General features: G+C 44.6%; 1 protein-coding gene across 1 annotated transcript in view; it reads left to right on the forward strand.

Annotated features, from left to right (window-relative positions):
* The first annotated feature begins 471 nt into the window (after nucleotides 1-471).
* Nucleotides 472-25,297, forward strand: part of CDON (cell adhesion associated, oncogene regulated) — a 668,575-nt gene continuing 643,749 nt past the window's right edge. Inside the window, exon 1 of the mRNA XM_069614078.1 lies at nucleotides 472-629. The gene's annotated coding sequence lies outside the window, so the exon portion shown is untranslated. The remainder of the gene's footprint in view (nucleotides 630-25,297) is intronic.

The following is a 25,297-nucleotide window of genomic DNA, read 5'->3' on the forward strand; positions in this document are numbered from 1 at the left end:
ACGGAGGACACCGCACCCCCGTGAAAGAGCCTGCAACGCAGCGGCAGCAGCAGCTCCCAGAAGACAAGCACCCCAAGAAAGCGCCCAGAGGCTGCCTCTAGGCCGCCCTTTCCGGGATGGGCCCCGCCTCTCCCGGGATGAGCCCCGCCCCCTCCCGGGGTGAGCCCCGCCCCCTCTGGGCGCAGCCCCGCCCCCCTCTGGGCGCAGCCGCGCCCCTCCCGGGGTGAGCCCCGCCCCCTCTGGGCGCAGCCGCGCCCCTCCCGGGATGGGCCCCGCCCCCTCTGGGCGCAGCCGCGCCCCTCCCGGGGTGAGCCCCGCCCCCTCTGGGCGCAGCCGCGCCCCTCCCGGGATGGGCCCCGCCCCCTCTGGGCGCAGCCGCGCCCCTCCCGGGGTGAGCCCCGCCCCCTCTGGGCGCAGCCCCGCCCCTCCAGGGGTTGAGCCCCGCCCCTGTGGGGAGGCCGCTGGCCTCGCAAAGATGGCGGCCGCCGGTGGCTGCGGGGCTGCGGCCGCGGGGGGGCGGGCGCCTGTGGACCCTCTGCCGGGCTGAGCGCGCGGGACAGGAAGGCTGACACTCGCAGGGGGGGCGCTCAGGCCACACCCACACCCCCCCCCCATCGCCGGAGTGAAAGGTAACGGCGGCGGGCGCCAAGGGGCGCAATGCTTCTCAGTGATCCCACGGGATCCCCGCCCATTGCATTAAAAAGTGTCATCCTTTTATTCAGAGACACGCACATGTCTTATTGGCAGACAGTGCTTCCCTTCTTCCTTGCACTGTAATTCTGTCCATTGGTAACAGCAGAACAATGCACTGCCTCAGCATCAACCTTTCTGGGTTCTGGGGGTTATGTCGCCGCAAGGCAGTGTGCGGGGTGCTGTCAATTGCGTTGCTTTGGAGGGGGATGGGCACGCGTGACAGGTAGTGAGTGGGATGGGATGGGAGTCGCATTTGGATGTACCCAGTTGTCTTTCACCTTATCCAGCCAAAATGTAATTTAGTTGTACCATTCCCCCCCCCCCAATGTGACCCCGTTTGTGTAAGGCACTTCGAAAAACCAAGCACTGTCGTCGGACATGGACGTAATCTTCCCTGTTACGCACTTAACCTGCTCTGTGTAGGCTTGTATCATTCACAAAGTGAAAGCCTCTGAATGACTGTGCCCACCACCCCCCAAAGCCCCCTTGAGCGCTATAACCAGTTCTCTGTGTATAGGCGCTATACAAATAAAACAAGATGCGTGAACATCTAACAAATGCACACAAAAAATGTTTCAATTGAAAAATCCAAAAATTCATCATGCGATCTAATGTGCGTAACATTGTATTCTAGGGTACACACTAAATCTACGAGTTCATTGCAACACATTTCATATCGTCTAATGGCCTTGGGTTGAAAGCAGCTGTCACAATATAGTAATCTCTCTGCTGCACCCCTCTATATAGAATTACCTCTGCAAGTGTCGGTCCCCAAAATAATTTGGGCAATTATTTCGTTCTTCTAGACCCTGATCTTCTATTAGTTATTCCAAGAAATCCCGTAGGCTTGGTTGTGCTTGCAAGGAAAGTGATGCCCCCCTCTACACTGTTGGTAGTGTTTGGCATAAGGAGTGCTGCATTGTAGCAATTCCAAAAATCCCTTATTAAACAGGGCTGTTTTCCTCTTCAGAGCCTGCCAATACTTGTATCTTCCAAATAATGTAAGAATTATGTAAATTAGGTTTCATTTTGAACAAAAGAAATCTGTTACTGTTTTGTAGTAGGTCACCACATTCTCAGATAGTGGTAAAGCATGTTTTATTTATTTAATGGAACAAAATTCCATCTTCTGCATATCTTCCTTGTAGTTGCATTTTTTTTCCAAAGATTTTGTGCAAAGTGTAAATAACACCCTCCATTCTCAGTCGAATGTAGACTCAAATGCTTGCCCGACAGCCATTTCAAAACCCAGCATGCACCCTTTGGGTTCTGTGGCACCCCAAACCCCCTTTTCTTTTTAAGCAGACAATTCTTTGCATGTCTTCTTTTCTTCTTAGTTGTATTAGGTAATAGGGAATATGCCATGGGTATGAGCTGCTTGTGCAATATACTATGAATGGTGTAAAGTTGGAAAAATGGCTTTGGGCAGCATTTGAAAGTTTCGTCTATTCGCCAATGGATGTTAAAAGTTCTCATTTGTAACACATATTGAAATGCTGTTCTCCATCTTCGTTTTGTAAAAATCTTTTTGCGCTGTATACTTCTGGTGCGATTACTATTTCTGCTTACTTTTTTGGGTCTAGTTATCCTTCCAGTGTTCTTTGCTTTTGTCTCTTGAATTCTTCTTTTAAGCAATGTAAGTCCTGGCATCTGCCCGGATACATGGCCAGGCACGTTTCCTAGCAGATGTGGCCCTCTGGTATAGCTGATACTCGTCTCATTTTGCCAGCATCTGGAGTATGGTTGTGTTCACTTGCAGTCACGAGTAATCCCTCTGCTTCAGTAGGCCTTCCCTTGCAACCCTTCTTGAAATATTCAGTACACTTCCAAAAGGTTTTCTATCTCTTTTCTCTTTTACAAAAGTGTTCTTTATAGGCCAACATCTCTTTTCCACTGATTTCACCTTTTCAATGACTATGCTGCTACTGTCATTTTTATATACCATTTGTATTCTACTATAAAGTTATTTAAGCTTAAACCTTTATATTCACTTAACTATCTGCTTTGCATTTTTCCTCGGATTCTCGTTTCACCTCCCTCTGAAAGAATCTGTGTCAGTTCATTTAATAACTAATGTGCTAACCTGTCATTTTCCTTGCTGCCCATACTACTCCCTTTCAATGACGACAGATGAATCGCTGCTCGCATAGAGGCCTTCTGTTTGCTTTGGGACATCTACAGCCGACCTTAACTGTGTTTGCTCTTCGGAATGCTTAGCACACACTTTGAAGTTCGAAAATAGAAAACTGCTTCGAAATATGCTCCGCGAAGAAACCTAGTTCGATGCAAAGTGCTTGTGGAAATGACATAGACCCAGGAGGACGGAACTGGTCTCTGTCTCTCTCTGTCTCTCTCTGTCTCCCATTCTTTGTCCGCTGAGCAGCACCTGCTCGTCCTTCTGCCCAATCTTGCTTTCTCTTTCTAACTTTTGGGGCACCCGCAGGAGCAGCAATGCAGCCGAACCCTCTGCAACCAACTGGGAGGACTGAGGGCACCCTCTGCTCTGTATCCGCCAAACTACTAGTCATCACAGAAAGCTTGCTTATGGAGACATCCCATTGTATGTTAATATTACATTCATCAAGCACACGGTCAAGAGTAGAGGTGCAGTCTTACATAGAAACTCCATTGGCAACAAAGTATAACCCTTGGGCACCATCGATCCCAATGCCCCGCACTACCTCACACACATCCAGGCTCCCGACCAACTTCATTGAACCCCCCAACTTCATTGAACCCCTCAACGGATGTGGTAGTCACAAGATGTCGTTCTACTGAGATAAGTCAACCTTAAACTGGAGAAAGACATAGCTACCCAATTCCTTTCAGTGAACCTGGATGACCTCCAGCTTAAGCCCTTATGGAGAGGAACTACTCGGGCAGCCAGGCACACCATCAATGGGACTCCCTTTACCGTGCGGTGGCCACATAGGGATTCCATTCACCATATTAACTCTGGCTACATCGCTACCAAAAGGTACCAAGGCTCCATCAATCATCAGACCTTGGAAGAGCACCAAGCTAGACCAGCGCACCTCGAAATCAGAAGCATCCAAGTACCACACACCTCCCCCACGAAAACCTTCAGATGTTTCAAAAAAGAGCAAACTGCTAAAACGTCTCCTCCATCCTGAAGGAAGAGCAGGCTAATCCAGGCCAATCCAGAGAAATCCTCACCTTAAACGGGCAATACTGTGCATAACTGAAAGCTGAAGACTGGCAATATCCCAAAAAGGCCATTACCCCAGAAAGGAACGTTGCATTGAAAACTCGGGCCCATCCTAACAACTCTGCAACTCAGCCTCTGCCAGCGTCCGCAACAAAATCTTACCAGCACCCAGTAAAACGTCCATTCCCTCCCTGGGGGTCCGCCACCCGTTATCACGACCCTGCCTTATGCCCCACTGCGTATCTACGCAGCTACAATCCAACAACCTGGACTCATTCCCCTCATCCAGTCAATCCACTCTTAAAGGGTCGAGATGCTGTCCTTCCAGACTTTATCAAGCCACTGCTAACCCTGGCAACTCCTGCCCTGCTTCCAATACAACCCTGGGTGCAAAAATCCCTGAACGTTTAATCTCAAGGATTCGGTGCAATGGACAGAATCAACTCTTACCCATATGGGACGCACGATGTGCATTCCTCCCGGAGGACATCTCCGCCTTCAACACAATCGGCCTTAAGATACTCGTTGAACCACTAGGCATGAGAATAGTGGGAACTGCGTCGTGCTGCATGACAGGGTGTGGACAACCTTGACGCCCTCCAAGTCACCTCTACCATATCACATCTCTACCCTTCTTGGAAATGATCCGCAACTCGGGCCTCACCTCCTGCAGGTGTGCATCATCTGACCATGTAACCGACACAAACCAACTAACCTTGGCATCTGTCTTTCACTTGTAGACCCATGGTTGACAGAAAATCGATTACAAATAAACCCAAACAAATGTATGTGTGGGGCCCACACAAGCCACTGCACAACTATTCCGTTGCCTAAAGAAATGTGACTGTCCCACCGTCGGCAACAGTCCAAAGCTTTGGATTCTCTATCACAGCTGCCAAACACTGAAACCCCAAGTTCAAGCCACAGTAAGAGGTGTTTATTCCAACTGAGACCATCAAGCGCATGGGGCCATCCGGAACCATTGCGGTCATTACCGCAGTACAACCTCTACCTGCACCACCCAGAATACTACTTAAGCCATCTACGCCAGCTGGGCTCCACCCAACGCTGGAAAGAGGAGAGCACTCTCCCCATCTCCCAGTCCTGGAGTCCACCTGATAGAATCCACGCGGTCATAGTAGTAGTCCCAAGTTTCCAATGTATAGAACATCAGGCAAAGGCAACTCCACACAGAGCCTTCAGAAAATCTCTCAAAACCAAGCTGCTAATGGGACCTCCATGGAAAACGCACACACCCACGTTCCAAATGCCAGAACAATTGGCTCATTAAAACCTACGAGCCAACCCACAGTTAGAAATGAAGACCCACCAAAGCGCTAACGTCACAAAAAAGTAGGCACTCCAGACAGGATTATTAAATCGGTATGACGTCCTTTCATCGCGGGATGTTTTTTCGCAATTTTTTTTTGTTTTTAAAAACATCGATATTTTTTTTTCTTTTTTTTTTTTAAGGGGGGGGTTAGTAAATTATACATATGGGGTGTGGGTGTTTGGGAATAAATACAAATTAAAGAAAATGGGGATGAAAGAAAATGGAGGGGTTGAGGGAGAACCCCCAAAAATAATTTAAAGAAAATGTGATGGGTTTTTTTCGTAAAAGAGAATCGCGGTAAAAAAACCCGCGAAAAAACATCCAGCAATGAAATGACATGGAACCATTAAATCGGGTCAGTCTCATCCTTGGGTACAAAAACACAGTGCATAGCGATTAATCAAGAAGACTGTTGAGACAAGGCTCTCAATTCCTCCTCATCACAGACAGGGACACAACCCTGAATCTCCCTTACTACACAAAGACCAGACTGATACCAGGAGGGCATCATCCTGCTCGGTCTACATAATGCACCCTCGAAAACAAGACACAGGAATAGAATCCACCTCTTCCACTGCAACATAACCCAAATGGCCAGCCAAGAAACAAGATCACCGAAGAACCTCCCAAACTTGTGTTGCCCAACAATCGTCACAAAAATTAACCAAACAGCAAGAACCCTGCCATCCCAACTCATACTAACACTACAGAAGCCATGTTTTCAGCCACTGAGCAGGCTGAAACCCTGGCCCGGTCTGCATAGTCTATAAACTCAGGACACCTGAAGGGCCTCGTGGAGTAGCCCTAGTCTCGCACCACCACCCAATTCACCTTCCAATATGCTTTCACATCTACAAAACATGCATAGGCCGCTAACACCACCATCACCCCACCAAGCACACAGAATCATAACCACACACTTGACTCGGGTACGCCGACCTCTGTGCTTCAGCACCTCAGGTTTCACACTCCTCCAAGCGACCGACACAATTTCACTATGCAACACCACTTTCCGTTGAACTACAAAACATATCTGTCTTATAAATCTTTTCTTTTACCCCACCTCCAAACATTGATTTATGGATTTGGTCAGGCACAATTGTGTATTCTGCTCAATTCTTTATTTTCACTTGCTGCAGCAGCAAAAGACCACTAGAAGCGTTGTGCTCTAGCACCTTGAAGCGTCTCTTGTGCTAAATGGAATTATCAAAAAGACAAATGGAATAACTGGACAGACTTGAGGAATATGGCAAAACGCTACTTAAAGAAAGTATGGAGACTTTGCAAACATCGGACTGATATGTACATTCACCTACAAACTTGATTACGCAAAGGCTTTATAACCAGTTATGCGTCAAATATGACATCCTCATATGTAGCAAATAAAACCTATTGAGGGGAGGGCTAGGTTAGGGGAACATAACATATAAGGATTAGTGCTTCATTGGCTACCCCTTATCTGAACGGCACACCTTGAACTACCTCTAAATGCATGCAACGCTGATTATATCAGGCAAAATAGCAGTGGATTGGTCTATGCAACATTGTATGTTAAGTTGTCGACTAGACCCACTAATTGGTTGGCATTCCCACCCAACCTGGGACTTTCGGCTCGCTATAGCACGTATGTGAAACGAAACCTATGTGCTTTGAATCCCATCGGACTACTCCCTGCATTTACAATTAATCCATCGCCCCATATCTGTTTCGGCCATAAGCCAAATCCGTTTTAGTTGAACCTGTAGCCTTCTCACTGTTCTGGAACATTTATGGGAGTGTGAGAACACCACTATCTTTGTTTGCGGTTTAACGAATAGCCCTTGTTTTCGACTTCTGAATGAAGCGTTGGACGACCACAAAATTGTCCATTTCAACCTTCTATTTACTGCTATTTGATTTGATTGAATTATGCTGGGGTAGTTTCTCCTCTAGGCCTCAATCCATCCCATATGAGCTTTATGAATCGCAGCTTTTATTGTCCAATATTTGGCTTTTGCAAAGGTTTTCTTCTAAGAGAAATGTGCCCTCTGTTCATAGCTTATCTCAGTTACTTCTCTTGTGCCTTGCAATTATTACTTAAAATAGCATCCTTGATCCTAGGCCAACATATCCTCCTCATTGTTCTGCTCACAGGGCTTTCCAGCATCTCCTGTAGCCTTGGTTTGTCTCTGAGGTAGCTTGGCTGAATGTGACACAAGCTGATTCTCTCTCTCTCTCTCTCTCTCTCTCTCTCTCTCTCTCTCTCTCTCTCTCTCTCTCTCTCTCCATATTTACAGTAAGTTACTTAATCTTCTTTATAGTCATGTACTTTATCTTTTAGGTGCACGTTTCTCTTGGTGCTTCAGTTACATCGTCTCTTCTTAGATTTTTCATATATCTTTGACATCACTCTGCCCTCGTCAGAATTCACTTAACGGTCCATGTTGTCCATTGGTGCATGCTGACATCCTTCCATGCGATATCCTTCCACTTGCTCAGTGTGAGGGTACATTCTATATGGATGAGTTCATAGCGTCTCTCATACACTGGATGCGGTACAGGAACAATGCATGGGGCCCCATTTATAGCTCTTCTGCTGTTTCAATATGATGGTGATCTAGAGGGAAAGCATCCACCTGCTCCTCTTCACCCCCGACAATCCCCTTTGGTCGAATTTTCGACCACATCCCTCTCTTCATTCTCCTTTATCATCTCTTCACACTTTTTTTTCTTTTCCCCTTTGGATCCATATCTTTGTCACCCCCCTCAGGTGACCTGCACTCTTTGTTCTTTCACACTCCAGGTCCTGTGGCAGCATTCTTCCAATGGTGGACAGAATATCCACCTTCCCACATGCTTCTTATGATCATTGGCATTGTAGAACTTTGTCCTTGGAGGTGCAGGGTTACCTTTCTTGTGCTCCCCTCTTCCTGCATTTGTACACTAATTTCAGCATCTAGGTCAATCATTATCTTCATTCCAATAGCTTACTCGGTTGTCTTTTGGTATTGTCCCAAGATGATTCTTATGAGACCAAATCCTAGCAACACAAACACTAGTATTGCTCCAAGTAGTTTGAAGGCGTTTGCCAACCAGGTTGGAATCCATGAAAACAGTGACGTAAACCAGTCATCCTCAATGTCGTACTTTTTGTTCAGGGTTGACAATATCTATATTGCTTCTGTCCAAGACATATATAACCCAAAAGCTAAAAATTCTGCATACTTAACTCTCACAACCACCCTCTCGCACGGCAAACTGCACACACTTCATCACACCCAAAAACAAATGCAACTTGCACCAACAGCACACGAGGACTCGCATCGATCACACCCAAGCTCGGCGCACGGTGAAAGCTGCCAACAGGACATCACTTTTCTCACTTTCCTCCTCCCTCTTCACCCGATTAAACCCTCATCTTCTTGTTTGCAAATCTGCTTGGGGACCAGTTCCGTTGGTGATGGTGCGCGGTACAAATACATTTAACATTAACATTCTGTCAGTCCCATTCTCTTCATCGTAGGCAGGTATGAATGTACAGTAAAAAGGCCTGACCTTGGCATGCACGCCTACCTCCATTACTGTGAAGTCCAGGACATGCCTGTTCTGGAGAGCCATAGGCCTAATTGCCCTCAATTATTCTCTAATCTCATTAAATCATTTTGTCGTGTTGATCATTTGCAGTAGCTCCCATCTAGTGATTGGCAACCACTTGGCGTTCACTGCAGTCTGAATTCCTGGCAGAAATGTAGATGTAAATATTACTGCTGTTCTGCTAAACAACTTGTGCTCCTCTAGATTGTCCTGATGGGCTTCTACTGATTTTGCGGAGAAATAATCATCTCTTTTGTCGTTTGCAATAAAGTTCTCTTTTCTTCCTCGGGTGTGCATCCATCTTCAGAAAGTCTACAATCTGGAGCTCACTTTGTGGTACTACTAAGGCTGTCATGCTTACCACTGAACAGACTCCTCCCCAAGTTGGTGGCAACTCTATGTATGCTTTTGATCCACAGGCCGAGTAATGATCCATCAGGACTGCCGTTCCTTGCTTCATGCCTGGTACATCAAAAACTCAGCCACACCTGAATTTATTCCCAACTTTTATCGTGCCATTATTTCTGAAACACAAGAATGCATTCTTCGGGGGTAATATCTGCAATGTCCTCCTCACCCCCTCATGGTCAACTCATGTTAACAATCTTGTAATCGTAGGCCATTGGTCCTTGTATTCCCCCTCTGCATTGAACGTGTAGAGGAGGAGCCAAGTAGCCCTACTCCAACCGCCCCGCCCTTTGGAAACCAGAGTATGAGACGTACACAGAGCAGTAGAACAGACAAAGATCAGAGTATGGACTCTGTGCAGTACCAGTGAGAGTACCAATACCGAAGATCTGGGAGGCAAGGTACCCATTGGAAAAAACCATACCTGCATACAAGACAATATGATTGCCATTTAAATGAGATTCCTGAAGAAGCAGAGCAGATGAAGGGCAAAGGTGAATGGTGACGTTACAACTGAGCCGAACTGACGCACATAGAAGAGATGCAGAGACCAGAGAATGCAGATATTCTATAAGGCATTAATAAAGTACCAAGGATAAGTGACATCTTGGGATCAAGCTATGATATGATATGGTATTTGTAACATGCCTATACACAAGTGTTTCAAGGCGCGACGAGGCGGGGGGGGGGGAACAAGGGGAGACAGACAACGATCCTACTAGGCCAGGTGTCATTCAGATAGTGCAAGGGTAGGTGAACTGGGAAAAGTGTAGGGGAAGGGGAGAGGGGAAGTGCAGTACATGGTTAGTAGAATACGAGATAAATAGTAGGGCCAGCTGGTGGCAAGTACAAGGTAAGTGCCGGGAGAAGGGGCTGTAGGATACAGAGACAGTCCCGTTATGCAGGTAGGCAGTGCAGGGAAGAGTGGCTGGGCCAGGACACGAGATCGGTGACTGGCCCAGTTGCAGATTTAATGCAGGTTCAGTGATTTTTAGCAGGGGAGAGAGGGAGGGAAAGCAGAGGCAAAGAGGAAGGTTTTGAGGTGCTTCCGGAACCGGAGATGGTTCTCCTCAAGTTTCAGGGAGGCAGGAAGGCTGTTCCAGAGGGAGGCCCCTGCTGCGGCGAAAGATCTACCCCCAGCTCGTTGCTTGGAGACGCGGCTGACCCTGAGGTGGTTGGAGGTGGATGAGCGAAGGGCTCGAGAATGAAGATATTTAGGAAGAGAGAGTTGCAGGTATTTTGGCCCAAGGCCCCAGAAGGCCTTGTGGACAATGCAGAGGGTTTTGAACTTAATCCTTGCAGCCACTGGGAGCCAGTGTAGTGATTTCAGTCCTGGAGAGATACGGTCCATGGGCTTGAGGCCAAGGACAAGTCTCGCAGTCCTGTTCTGGATGAGTTGCAAAGGGCGGAGAGTAGAGGCAGGAAGATTTAGATAGTGGCTGTTACAGTAGTCCAGCCTAGAGAGAACCAGAGCTCTGGAGACAGTGAGCTTCTGGGGGAAGGAGAGAAAAGGAAGGATACCTCCGAGGAGGTGTAGCTGGTAGTGTGACTTCTTAGAGACATCAGAGATGTGAGGAGAGAAGGAGCGTGTGGAGTCGAAGATGACCCTGAGGTTTTTTGCCGTGCAGGTAGGAGCAGGAAGAGGGCCAAGGGAGGCCGGCCAGAGAGCTGCAGGGAAGGAGGGAGTGGGTGTGCCGGTAAGTAGAATCTCAGTCTTACTGGCATTAAGGCAGAGGTCGTTGGCGGCACACCATTCCTGGATAGCAGAAAGACGGTCAGAGATGAGGGAAGTGGAAGAGGAGGCCGAGGGTAGCCTGAAAATGAGCTGGGTATCATCCGCGTAGCACTGAAAGTTGGGACAGAGAGCGGCGATGCAGTGAGCAAGAAGTGCCAGATACTGGTTGAACAACCAGGGGGAGAGGTTAGATCACTGGGGGACACCACAGGTAGAGAAAAAGATGTCAGAGAGGAAGGAACCCAGTTGGACCTGGGAGGGTCGATTGGAGAGGAAGGAGGGCAGCCATCCCAGAGCTTGACCAGTGATACCCAGGTTATCACGGAGATGGTTGAGCAGGATAGCATGGTTGACAGTGTCAAAGGCAGAAGAGAGGTCGAGCAAGATGAGAACACAAGGGGTGTTAGAGTCAAGGTTTGAGAGCAGGTCCTCACGGATGTTCAGGAGAGCAGTTTCCGTGCTTCTGGCAGCTCTGAAACCAGACTGATGGTCATGAAGACTACCAGCAGATTCAGCATGGAGATTAAGCTGGGAGATGGCCAGTTTCTCCAGGAGCTTGCCCAGGAAAGGAGTGATAGAGATTGGGCGATAGTTAGCTGGGCAGGAGGGGTCGGAGGAGGGTTTCTTAAGAAGGGGGTGCACAAGGGAGTGCTTGAGGGGGGATGGGAAGACTCCAGAGGCGAAGGAGTGATTGCAGAAGTCAGCCAGGGCAGGCGCCAGGGAGTCGATGTGGTCCTTGAAGCTGAAGAAGCTTATGCCACAGAAACAGATGAAGATATTTAAGCTAGTTTATACATGTACAGATGCAACAGAAACGCAAGCAGCAAAGTGATCTTAAAAAGCTAGCCTCAAGCTTTATAGTAAATTGACTGCGGTAAGCGTGTGTGTGTGTGTATATGTATGTATCTCAAAACAGGAAGAAAAAACCGCACTCTAGAAAAGAGGCACATAACATCTCCCATGCTCCCAAAGCTGAAGTCTAAATCTTGTGTCCAAAAATGTAGACCAATTTATTTCACAAATGACAAAACAGCAAACACAAAACAGACTGAGGAAGGACACCATAGGGGAATCCTGTAACACAACGCGTTTCGCGCTTCACTGAGCACTGGGTCACGTAAGGAGAACACAAGCTGCAGTCTCAATAAGAAGGCAGGCATAGTCACTCCACTATTTCAACTACCTCCAAAATGTTGTTCCATGCGTAAAAACCGTGGCGGCCATATTGGAGTGAATCAAACACTGATACTGTCAATGGAAATCAGACTGGTCATGGAAAAACGGAGGAAGATACGGCTCAGTAATATGAGGTGTAGTAAACCCAAAGTGGGAACATAAACCGGACCAGGATAAATGTTACTAAGAATTCTATCGACTATGTCCAGCCACGGCTAGTCACGGGGAAGAACAGATAACAATGTTGTTGAACAGAAGACCCTTAAAGAGTTAAGGGACCCATAATATAATGAATGGATAGCACTATAATACATATAATGCTAGCAAAAGAGGCTAAATTCCATCAATAAAGCAAATATTGTGTAAAATACAGATGTAGATACAATAGGAGATAAACATTCAATTCCACTTGGCATAAAGTGCAAAGGCAAATGCCTTAATACAATAGCAATGCAAGTACAGATACAGCCATTGATGATGATGATGATACAATAGCAATGCAAGTACAGATACAGCCATTGATGATGATGATGATACAATAGCAATGCAAGTACAGATACAGCCATTGTTGATAAAGTGCAAACGCATTTGTAAACACAAATTGATCCATGTACAGAATATGGGAAGATAAGAGGCATACAATACTGTTAGACATAAAGTGCTGAAACAGATGTATCAATAGAGTAGTTAAAGTATAAATATAGCCTCATAAACATAAAGTGCAAATGCAGATATATAGTTATAGCAGCGACAGATACACGCACAGCCATAATGCATGGTAAAGTGCAAGTGCATTCATAGACGACCATCTCCCGATCTACAGTACATAAGCCGTGGGAATAAAATGCAAATATAGCCAATTATTTGCAGCCTAAGATGTATATACAATGACATAACATGGATCCTAACAATGTCTGATGCCAATAACGACAAATCGGCTACAAATGGAAAGGGGGGGGGGAGGCACAGTGTTGAAATACTGAATCGAAGATGATAAAGTTGAAGGCGTTCCCCAGATGTTAAAAAATAAAGTTAGCCATAGAACCAACAAATGGGATCTATTATCCAAGATAACAAAAGCTAAAAGGCAATATCAGTCCAAGAAAAGCCACAGAAAAAGGTGATACAGGGGAGAGAATAATAATGAGGGAGGAGACAGCGATATTAAATACCCACAAATGTGTGCAACTCCTCCTCAACATTATGACCACTGGGATATTTCTTATCAAAGTCTAAAATAAACCTTGTTTCCAATTGTCTTAGTATTAAGGCTCGATCTCCTCCTCTTTGATGAATAGGAACATGAGCCACAGCAAAAAACGTAAGTAAATGAAAATCATTATCATGTTCTTGTTTGAAATGGTTGGCCATCGGGTATGTGAGGTCAGCATTTTTAATGGCTCTAATGTGCTTAAGAATTTGGAGCTCTACTTTGCTCGAGTACTCCTAACATACCACTTCATGCATGGGCATGAAAGGACATACACAACAAATGCAGTGTCACAATTGATGGTGTCTAATCTCAAATTTAATGCCCGTAATCTGATGCAAAAATGATTTCTGTACCGTGCTATGAGGACAGGCCCTACATTTCGAGCACTTAGTAAAGTTGGCCATGGGGGAACTCTTCTCTACTGGAGGAAAATAACTAGACGCCAGTTTATCCCTTAATGAAGGTGGTTGCTTGTAAGTTAATATAGGACGTTTAGGAAGGGCAGGGCCAAGATCTTTAGAGTAAGAATACGCCAGTGTCTCTGAATGATTTTACTGATATCATGTGAGGCATCGTCAAATGTACCAATCAATCGATCGTCAAGATTGATATTTTTCTTTCTCCTCATCCCATGTAGGAGTGTTTCCCTTGTAAGTGCATGTGCCTTTAAGAAGGCCATTTCGTTAGTTCTTTTATCGTAGCCTTGTTGCAAGAAATAGGCAGCAGCCGCAGTACAGCACCGATCATACTCTGCAACATATGTGCAATTACGGCGGAAGCGAATAAATTCACCGTACGGGATGCTTTTCTTCCAAGAGGGCGGATGACACGTAGTGGCGTGCAAGGGAAGACCTGTATTAGATGGTTTTTTGTACAGTGACGTATGCACACCCAGAGTGTCAAGCTTCACAACATCATCCAAATACACTCTTTCTGTAGAGCTATGACATTCAGTAAATCTCAGGTTCACATTATTGGTATTGATGTTTTCACCAAAAGATAGCCAATCAATTTCAGTACCCTTCTAAATTATAAAAACGTCATCAATATACCGCCACCAAGAAATTATCTGCGTGGGAAAACTCAGCAAAAGTACATCGGAAAGAAATGGTGCCTCCCACCACCCCATGGTCACATTTGCATAAGACGGAGTGAAGGTACTGCCCATTTTACTTGATAGAAAGAGCCTTCAAATAAAAAAATATTGTTGGTCAAACAAAACAATAACATGTCCAAAATCATTGTGCTGTGTCCCAAAAAATGAGAACGAGTGTCCAAAAAGAATTTACAAGCTGCCAACCCAATTGTGTGATCAATGGAAGTGTATAAGGAGACCACATCGGGTCCTTCCTCCCAAGGTATATCAGTGACATGTTTTAGAAAGTCCCTGGTATCCTGCAGGTAAGATGGTAAAACTGAAACCAGTGGGAACAGAGTTTTATCGATGAATTGTGCCAGATGTTCAAGTTGGGAGCCACACAGTCAATATAGGCCTACCTGGGGGATGAGTAAGAGATTTGAGTCTTGGGTTTAAAATATATAGTGGGAACGGTGTGGCTAGAAGGAACAAGAAACTTACCCAATTCATCCTCAATTAGGCCTTCTTCAGCCCACTTGGTACAAAGAGAGGCGAGTTCACATAATATTTGGCCAAACAAGTTTTTAGTCAGTTTGGAGTAACAGCAGCGGTCACAGAGTTGACTATTAGCTTCGGCAACATAACTCGCCCTATCTTGAATGACAATGTTGGAGCCTTTATCGGCAGGTTTGATGACGATACTAGGTACATTTTGTAGTTCGCTTAAAGGTAAGTGTTGTGAGATGGTCAAATTCTGTTTAAAATCAAAAGATTTCCTGCACCGTTTACGCAAGTCATTTACACAGAGGTCATGGAAGTCTTCAATACAGCCCCCCACTGCATATTTCATATAAGTGAGTAAAGGATGGATGTTGGATGTTTACGCTTGGCATTATAAGCAGTGCTGAACATTAACAAGAAGGCCTCATTTCAGTGTTGCAGTTAAAAAGCTAATTGAATTACAAATGAATCTCGGCAGAAGGAGTTGGGTGAGCCAAGAAGCCAAGGTCTTCTCAGAACTGGAATTGGCTGACATTGGATACAAATCGTGTGAAAGAACAGACTCCTGTTCAGAAGGCTTGAGCAAAACAAGACGCGAGAGGACTATTAGAAAATAATATAAAATACACAAAAAGGCCTGATTTCACCGTGTCCAGTCAGATGGAAGTTGGCCGATCGAGGTGGTCACACCAATGCACGAGGGCAGACTGTGCCCACACACCTTAAAATTCTCAGCGCACAGTACAAACTCCAAGCCAAACTTCAAAGCACGAATTGACACTGGACCATTGAGGTGATGGATTGATACATTAATTGGTGGGAAACTAGTGTTAAGACGAGCTCACCAGCACCTGGATGTTCAGTCTGCATGCTGCTAGACGTAGGTGGAAAGGTACTGGCGGGGCTTAGAAGCCAACCAATTGTAGAGGACTGCGTAATTAAGGTCCTATAGTTTGTGTAGCCAATGGAATGTCGTGTATTTAGTGACGTTCGTAGTGGCCCTTTTGAGGGGAGGGCTTAGTTGCCCCACCTGATGATAAACACCCCATCACTCTCCTTCACGGTTCTATACTGATATGAAACTTATACTTAGATATTCACTTGGAGCCAATCACTCCCTCCAATAGGTTTTGTAGTTTGCCACGCAGGATGATGTGGGTAAGTGACCAGGTCAGCACGTCAGTGATGGCGATTTTGCATGATATAACCTCCGTTTTTACTAAAGATAAGTTGAGTAAGAGGATCGAGCGAGTGCTGATGTTTGTTGTACTCCCTATTTTAGATATTTGACATAAACAGACTCCCTTTTGCCAAAATACCTGAGTCGTCTTGATTATTGATATATGAATAAAACCTGCATCCCCTCCATCTCCAGGGTATTGCTACTCGTCTTAAAGGGCTGGGCAACCCAGTTCAAACACAACTACTTCTGATTTGCCTATTAATACCATTTTGTACACAACCACTCCTTCAGTCCATCCTTCAGGAGTTACCGTTACCTAATTTGTAGCTGTCCTCTTTCCCAAAATACTCATATTTCCTCTTCATTCTTGCCTTTGCGTTGTAGCTGCTTGTTTTCTTCAACTTTGATTCCTGCTATATTCATTTCAGGCTGTTCATATCTTATTCAATGCATTATTTCATGCTTTTCTCTTGATTTCATGTCTTGTATTTTTTATCCATCCACACTCTGGATGCTTTTCTGCCTTGGAATTGTCTTCTGGTTAGGCTAAGTGAGATAGTGTGCCTTTTTTACTGATACTTCTGTTGCTGTGAATATTTTAGAGGTTCCCAAAGCATAAGGGAACACACACAGCAGTGTTCATCCGACATCTCCTTCCCACCTTTTTCATGTGCTGATACCATAGGTTATTTTTCAAATGAGCTGAATTATCGAGGTATGTATTTATATTTTCATGATCTTCCCCAACTTCAATCGAAACTGACTCCTAGTTATATTGTAAAGTACACTCTGTACCTTTTAGTGGGAACAATAATAGATGCCTCATCGTCATTCATGTCAGCATTATTTGATATTTTTAAATGCCATAATAATGAGAAACACAAATCATAATGCAAACAACATCACCATCAATATTCCATAAAAACCCATTGACTTTCTGGATGGTAATGAATTTCTTATATTTTAAAACCACCCCATTTTGTTTTTACTTTAATATGCAACTGCTTGTTTTTCCACAGGTCACTTTTTATAGACCAAACTGCAAAATAATTGTGATTGCAACTCTAAAGACAATATGATTGATCTTGGGAGCTCCGAAAAATGTAGTGATAGTTACATGTCTTCGAATTAGATCTGGATACGAATGTAATGTGTAGGAGAAAATAGCATATAGGAGTGTGTATAGTGTCACTATAACAGGTGGCATAAATGATGACAGATGCTTCTTTTTAAGCTCCGGATTGTCTTCAAATTGTTACTTTAGCCTACCTTAGCCGGTCTACAAGGTTTCAGGATAACTGCAAGTCTATTTACCCCTTTATCAAATTTGAGAAAAACTGATCCTTAATCTAAAATACTTGTGGGCTTTTCGTTTTCCTTATACTTGGTCATCGAATGAGTCACATGCTCGGAACTTCTTCACTTGCTTTGCTGTGTTAGTTGCAGGAGGGGTTGGTGTTTCGCCTTTATGCGGTTTGATGGCCTGTAAGTGCAGCCACGCTCTCCATCCTTTTAGTTTTACAGCTGTGGGGGATCTCTTCTTCCACTTGATGTGGGCCTTCGAAAGTAGGGCATATTCCAGGTGTGTATACATTTGTGTACCAGCACCTAGGCCCCTGTATACAGACTGGGGGTGGGGGAGGGCAGAGGGGAGGGCTTAGCATTTCAAAGGGTTGAATGTCTTTGTCGCTTCTCTCTAAGCCTGCCTTCTGTTTTTCACCTGTTGGGACATGAAAGAAACACTTGCAGTCATTGTGGGATAATCATGCATCTCGTCACCTAATGCTTTTGCTACAATATGGGCATCAGCTCTTACTCTGGTTGGAGGAGCAAGGGATGTTTTCGTACAGCATCATGTCACCAACTCATGAGAAGTTAGATGGTGGTCTGATTTCTCAACGCATACAGGGCTAAGGGTAGGCAATGTAGCCATCCTTTTTTTAGGCCATCTTTAACTTTGCAATCCTCTCCTTTAATAGTCCAGTTTAATCTCTCACACCATTGGCCTGTCGGTGGTAAGCAGAAGAAAACGTATGCTTAATGCCTAACAAGAGGTACTTGCTCAAATACTTAGTTTGCGAAATGCGGTCCAGTGCCAGACAGCAAGACCTCACATGCCCCATCTTGGGAACGCCTCACATACGAGGAATTTGGCAGCACACAAGGATTCAGAGTGCGTGCATGGATCTGCCTCGATCCATCTAGAAAAGGGACACCCCACAGCCAACATATATCTTTAATCGTTGCATGTCTTCAACATATCCAAATAATCTACATGAAGATGCTGAAATGGGTCATTGGATCTGGTAATGCTCCTCTCACTGTTCGCAAAGTGTGCCCTGCAATACATTTCTGGCACACAATGCAATTTACAATGAACTGTGCCACATGTTCTAACCCGATTTGGGGAAAACCATTCTTCTGCAATTGTAGCAGCATGACTCTTGAGTCGTATACACCTGGTAGTTAAGATGTTCCAGCACTAGCCTCAATAATGCCAGAGGCAAAACTGGCTTTCCACGGCTATTTGCCTCCAGATCTCCTCAGTGGGGGAAAAAAGAACACCCCTGCGTTCTCCATAGATCCTGCTCTTCTTGTGGTGGTCAACCTTGTATTTCAATTAACTGTACAATAGACGGCATATTAAAGCCTTCCTTTATCAACATGCATAGTCCTATCATATGTTTCTAATTTTTTATTTCAAAATTGGACATGGGTGGATAATAGACAGCTTTGTTGGCTTCTAAGTCTGCGGCTTTGTTTCCACAGGACATTATGAATGTTCATTTGGAATGCACTGTACATTTTATGACTGCTAGGGTCAATGGAAGATTTAACGCTCAGTAAGCCTATCCAATAGGGCTACATGTTGCACTGGAGTGCCGCCTGAGCAGAGGAAGCCTCTCCTTTTCCAATGTGATAGACCTGTGTGTACTGTTACATCACATAAGTGGAGTCAGAGTACACCATCACTTCCTCGTCTTCAAATCTCTGCAGTGCTTCGATGAGAGCCACTAGTTAATTCGAGGACAATCTCTCACTTGTCACTACCTCAAATTCACCCTCTCGGTTCGGCTTCACTACTGCTGATCCTGTATGCCTTTTGCCAGTTTTATGGTCAGTTCATGATGAACCATCAATAAAAACAACTTCCCCTCTCCCAAGGGCATTTTCTCTAACTTGGGGAACATCATTATAGCATTCGGTACACGTTGTGCAATGTATATAATCATTCTCTCCTACTGGTTCTGCTATAAACATTGCTGGGTTTACCGTTGTACATCTGACTATTTTAATCACATGGTTTTAAACGATTACCTTATACCTTGATGCTCTCTGTGTAGTTGATGTACTTCGGGTTTCACAAAAATTGCAAATAATGCATGCTCCACAGACGATGTTACTGAACACCCCATTGTTATACTTGAAGCTTTTTCAATTGCGAATGCAGCAGCAGCTGAAGACTGCTCACGTGGAAAATGTCCTTTCATAACTGAACTGAAATCCCACTATAATAAGCTAATGGTTTATGGGCATGCCCTAATGTCTTCTGTGCAAGAACTGCTGTCATTACTTTCCCCTTTGAATGGGAAACCAGGTAAAGTTTCATGATAATCTGGAATTCCTAACACAGCGGGCTGTACTGATCACCTTTTTTAACTCTGCAAATCCTTCAGTGATCTCATCTGTCCATGTGATTGTAATTTTAGCAACTTGTGCTTCTTTAAATCCTATTAAAAGTGGTTGGATGTATTTACTGTAATCGAAACCCCAGCCCTCCAATATTTACATAGGCCTAAGAACTGTTGCATTTCCCTCACTGTTTTGGGATCTGTTTGTCTTCATGATTGCTTCTGCCCTTTCAGGTGTCACTTTTCTCTCTTTATGAGAGATCAACTGTCCAATATACAAGACCTCTTCCTTACAATATTGTAACTTTTCTTAATCTACTTTATACCACTTCTCTGAGAGTGTAGTCGTAAGTTTAACTAAGTCTTCTCTACACCTTTCTTCTGTCTCAATGCATACCAAAATATCAACCACATACTGAATAATTACACTTTCGAGTTGTACATTGCCTAGGTCCATCTGGAGGACCCGATTAAAGATTGAAGGGGACTCACAGTACCGCTGAGGCAAACAAGTATGTTTCAGGTGGATCGTTTTATACGAAAATGAGGTATAATCTTGTGAGATGGGGGAATTGAAAAAAAAGCGTTTTTTAAAATCTGACTGTAAAATATTTGGCTTCAGATGGAATGTTGCACAAAATTGTTGCAGGATTTGAAACTAAAGGAAAATCTGCTTCAACTATATTGTTTAGGTGGTGAAAGTCCTGTAAAAATGTCTGCGACCCGCTCCCCTCCATCCCCCCCACCCTATTTGATTTCTTCACCGGATACACCGTCTTGTTACATGGTTTGTCAGCTAGCACTAATATGCCTTGCTTCATTAAAGCGGAAATTGTCTCAAATATACTTATCCGCTTCTCTGGACATGTTGATTATTTTGCTCGTGGCAAAAGAGCTCCTGGTTTAAGCTTAATTTTAACTGCCCCTATTCTTTTTAACAGACCCACATCATGTGGGCTTGTGGTCCATAGAATATTTGGCACTTTCTTCAAATCTTCTTGAAAAAATGATATGACAACGCCATTCTCTGCAGTATTTCTACATTCTCTACTTTATTCCAATAAGTGAGACTTATGAAAAACACCAACAAAATACCTCTAATCATCCCTAAACGGCTCAATCTGTCGATCCGTCAGCCTGTGTCCTTCACTGAGGGCAGTCACTGTTCTCCATCCTCTTCCCCTCATCTGTCCCATGAAGCATCACCCTTTCCTCTGACCACTGCTGCTTCTAATTCTAAGGGGACAATCTGCCCTTCTTAATCGTCTATGGGAATTTCTGGTCTAAACAAATGTATTGGGTATTCTCAGTATTGTACCTATTGGTCTGGGTAACCATGCTAAATCGCTCCAATCCAGAAATCCCTCTGGATTTAAAGGTACTCCTCGCAATGCTTTCTGGTCTGTAAAAGCTCATGTAAACCCTCACATTAATGTAATGATCCCCGGAGTACAGCACACTATCCCATTGTCGGAGAAATATATCGTCATGTTGTTTTGTCATTAAGTCACGTCCTAGTATGTTAACTGGCATCTGCCTAGGATATAATAATGACAGACACGCAGTTAATTCGTCTGTAAAGGGAACAAAGGAACTAAGCTCATCGCCCCCGAGAATCCTTGCGCATTCATGGCAATGCCAGAGCTTAGATATTTTCCCTCATGGACACAGGAACGAATCGCTCCAGTGTCTACAAGAAATGTCTTGCCTCCTATCGTCACGTTGACCCTTTGTTCCTCTTGAGGGGTCTGGTGCCACTTATAGTACTGAACACATCAGGTCGCCCTGTGGGCTGTCCTATTGGTAGCCCTGTGGGCTGTCCTATTGTGGATCTATTCATTCCTGTACCTGTGGAAGGATTTCCTCCAACCACAGTTAAACTCCCCAGTTTGGGTGTAGGTGCTTGCTGGGCTCCTGTAGCTATATTCCAGTGTGGTATCATAGCATGTTGTGTCTGCGCATGCTGAGTTTGTACCTGCTGTATTTGCATAGGCACTTGTTGCGGTTACCCTTGTGGCACTTGCATCTGGCGCTTGCTGTGGTTGCGGCATGTAGGTCTGAACCCGTGTGTGATCTTGGGCATAATATTCCTGCGCTTCTGTGTTACATTAAGGAATGTCCATTCTGCTGCATGCCTCCTCTGCTTCCACATGTTCTGGCAATGTGTCCTACTCTACCACAATTCCAGCATTGCTGCGGATGTCTGCCATCATTAAATCCTTCCTTTCCCACATGATTCTGAAATGCACCTCAACCACCTCCTTTCAGCCCATTCCCTCTTCTCTTGGCCAAAATTGTTCCCCACCCTGGTCCATGGGGCACGCTACATTGTTTTGCGGCACTGACTGTATTTCTTGTCGTTGCACCCTCATTACTTGTCAATACCGCTCCGTCTATGGCTAATTTTGATAACGTTTCTTTTTCTGAACTAACTTCGCATCCTCCTGCTTTTTGTTCTATGCTTTCTTTATTTTTCTCTTGCAATAATTGGCAGTAATGTATGATCATTAATTGTATTTCTGGCCATGTTTTAACTTCCATCCCCACCTGTTTCTTCAGCTGCCTTTGTCTCCTGACACCATCTCTCTTGAATAAAAGCGACCAGGTCATCCTCACCATTTTTCTAGTCATAATTGCACCCATATCTGATGTATCAGGATACTGTACTTTGGGCGCCCGCCATACATCTGTTTTACACTTGTTAAATGGCGCTCCATCATGTGTTGTGTTTTGTGCAATCACACCTGTGTATCTTGCTCTCTTCCAAATGTCATCAGACCTCTCCTCTGGGATGGCTGCTAGCAGGCCTTTTAAGTCACCTATAGCTAGTGTCATTCCTGATGTCATTCTCTAACTCGTAAATCAATTTTCCTGCACCAGAGGTTAAACTCAGTAATTTACATTTTAAGTTGTCTTTATCCATCTGTGGCCACGGAATATATTGTGGTCGTCCTACCCCTTTCTCTAATAATGGAAATTGTGAAAACCCTGATCCATAATCATCACTATGTGAGAGAGGGTATGCCCAGACGTGGGTCTCTAGCTCGCTGCGCCATGGAGAACCAACCTGCACCTCACTGAGGAGGCCCAACAAGGCAAAAACATGTCTGGGGTTGCTTGTGTTTCCGTGCAGAGGGGACCTGGCCTAGCAGTTCGGGCTGGGCTGCTACCATTGGTGGCAGTACCTGACTGATTTGCATATGGCTGGTCCCCTTTTGCAATGGCACATACGGGCTAAAAAACAGTGGTGTGGAAGGTTGCCCAGAGCAATGCCAATGGTTCAGATTCATTGAAAACCTTCCACCCATCACTTTTGTGCTTACCATAATCATACCCACCTACACGTCTTGTTTTCCAGGTGGGGCTAGTCTCACCAGTTTCTCTGTCCTGGGAGTGTCCTTAGTCTACTGACATAAGGCGGGGATACGTCCCCTGTACTGCACTATAATGCTTTATGGTGTAATTTCTTTGGGATCCCCTAGATCTGACAATTTCACCCCTTTTTTTTCGCAAATCCACAAGTGCCCTCCCTTTGCGCTCTTTAGTTTTCTTCCCTTTCTTCATCTGACATTATGCCTTAACTTGTTTGACTGTTCTGCGTCAAGATCTAGTCTACTTAAAGACAGTGTTCTTCGATTGTCTGTTTCCTGACCTTTCTCCCATTTCCTTTCACATGGATACTTTAGTACTCTCTTGGGTTTTGCGCCCCTCTCTATCCCTCATCTGCCTATACAACTGTTTTGAGAGGATAGGTCGGGAGCAACGCGCTCGTTTCGGAAACAAGATGATGCGGAGCAACACGTTCGATCCCCGGGTCCGCGCTGAGAAACCTCTGGGTATTAAGTGCATTATAAATGACCAATTACAAGCCTTGTCCCTACGTAGTCTTTCTCTTGTTCATCAACCCATGTTGATGTTCCCGGCATCCTTTGCAGCTCTCTGTGGGCCTCTTGTGATCCTTGCTCATCCTCAATTCATTGTCATGATTCATTAGGCACCATGCTCCTATGACATTATTCTTCAATCCCCTACTTCAGCTAATTTCTTCTTCTCTTCTCCCTCGATTCATCTTCCCCTTGCCTTCTTTGCAACCCATGTACTTTTATTCTTAGGGCTTCTTCCCCTCCTCTTTTCTTGCCTCATACCTTCGGTCTTCCCTTTGCTTATATCATTTGGCCCTTCTTTATATGCTCTTCTTTGTTTCTTTTCTCCCACTTTCTCTACCCCCATCAATGCCCTTATCGTCTAGCTTGAGTAATATTTGTCCTCCCATCCATTCTGCACTAATGCAATGCGTTTGAGCTGTCTACTTTCATCTCGTGGTCTTGATATATATTTGCATTCTCTACCTTTTGCTCTCCTTCGTATTGTCACCACTTTTATAAGCAGTGGTCTTATATGTTGGATTAACATACCCTGCCGCTGATTTTAATTCCTTTAAAGGATAGAATTCCTTCTCTGTATCTACGCTCTTGGTTTCAGGAGGAGAAAGGGGAGACAACGGCATTGCCCCATCCCCTTTATGCCGATTAAGCATCCACTCCTTCTCTGCTGGGTCTTGTTTCTCACTCTGGTATTTACATAACTCTAAAAAGCCAGCCTCTTTAACTCTTTTCCTGTGTATATGTGGAATGCGAATATATAGTCATATGCCATAATATCGTTTTTGACAGCAAACCCTCTTGAGGCCACGGCATTAGTGTCTTATTGGCCGTGCCCTTGACCCATTCCGAATAATATTGCCTTATTTTAACTGTTCACCTTAGCAATGTCCTGCATAATTGTAACAGAGGAATGTCCCCCAAGATGACGAGTCCATCTCGAATGTCGATACTTACCTTACTTTTTATTTGGTTCTTTGTTTTATCAAATATACCATTCTGATCACTTAAGCAAGCACCATAAATCACTGCTGTATTTGTTCGAAACCAAAATATATTCTTTCGGTTAGTTTCTATCAATTTCTTGTATCTCTTTATTCTCGTTTTTTTTTTGTTGGACTTTGTCAATCTTTACATCAAATCTACCTTACTTTTTTTACTATCGTTTTAAATGAGTCTAAACACATACCTTCCTTTACTATTTTTTTAGTAAACATCTCTATTTTTTTTACCCCATTTTTGGAATGATACACAGTCTTCTTATTGTCTTAGCCTTAGGAATTCTTCCCACCCCTCTTTGAGTCTTTTTAGTGCATATTTTTCTGCCCCTCTTGGAACCGGGAATCGAGGTACCTACTTCTTTAATAAAAATCCTGTACGTAAAATATAGTTATAATACAATCCCTCCCCTATTTTTGCCATTCTCGATGTACTACTTGTGTCCGTGACTGAGCTGGAGTCCCTCGGCATCTACTCTTCCCCAACCGACCAGTTGGGGCACCTGTGGGGACTGAGTAGGAATTTCGTCACAGGGGCACCTGCATCTTCTTATTTATTTTGTTTATTTGGATTGCGCCGGAGCCCGCAGGCATCAGGGCGCATACAATAAGACGAATTGGACAGACAAACAGTGGGCACAGGAAAAGCACAAATAACAGTACAATGTGGCAGAAGAGGGAGTCAACCTAGAGAGTTAAGCAAGTGATTTTATTTGAAGAGGAA

This window comes from Ambystoma mexicanum, chromosome 9 (genome assembly GCF_040938575.1).
Source record: "Ambystoma mexicanum isolate Mex_15411 chromosome 9, UKY_AmexF1_1, whole genome shotgun sequence".
Classification (NCBI taxonomy): Eukaryota; Metazoa; Chordata; class Amphibia; order Caudata; family Ambystomatidae; genus Ambystoma; species Ambystoma mexicanum.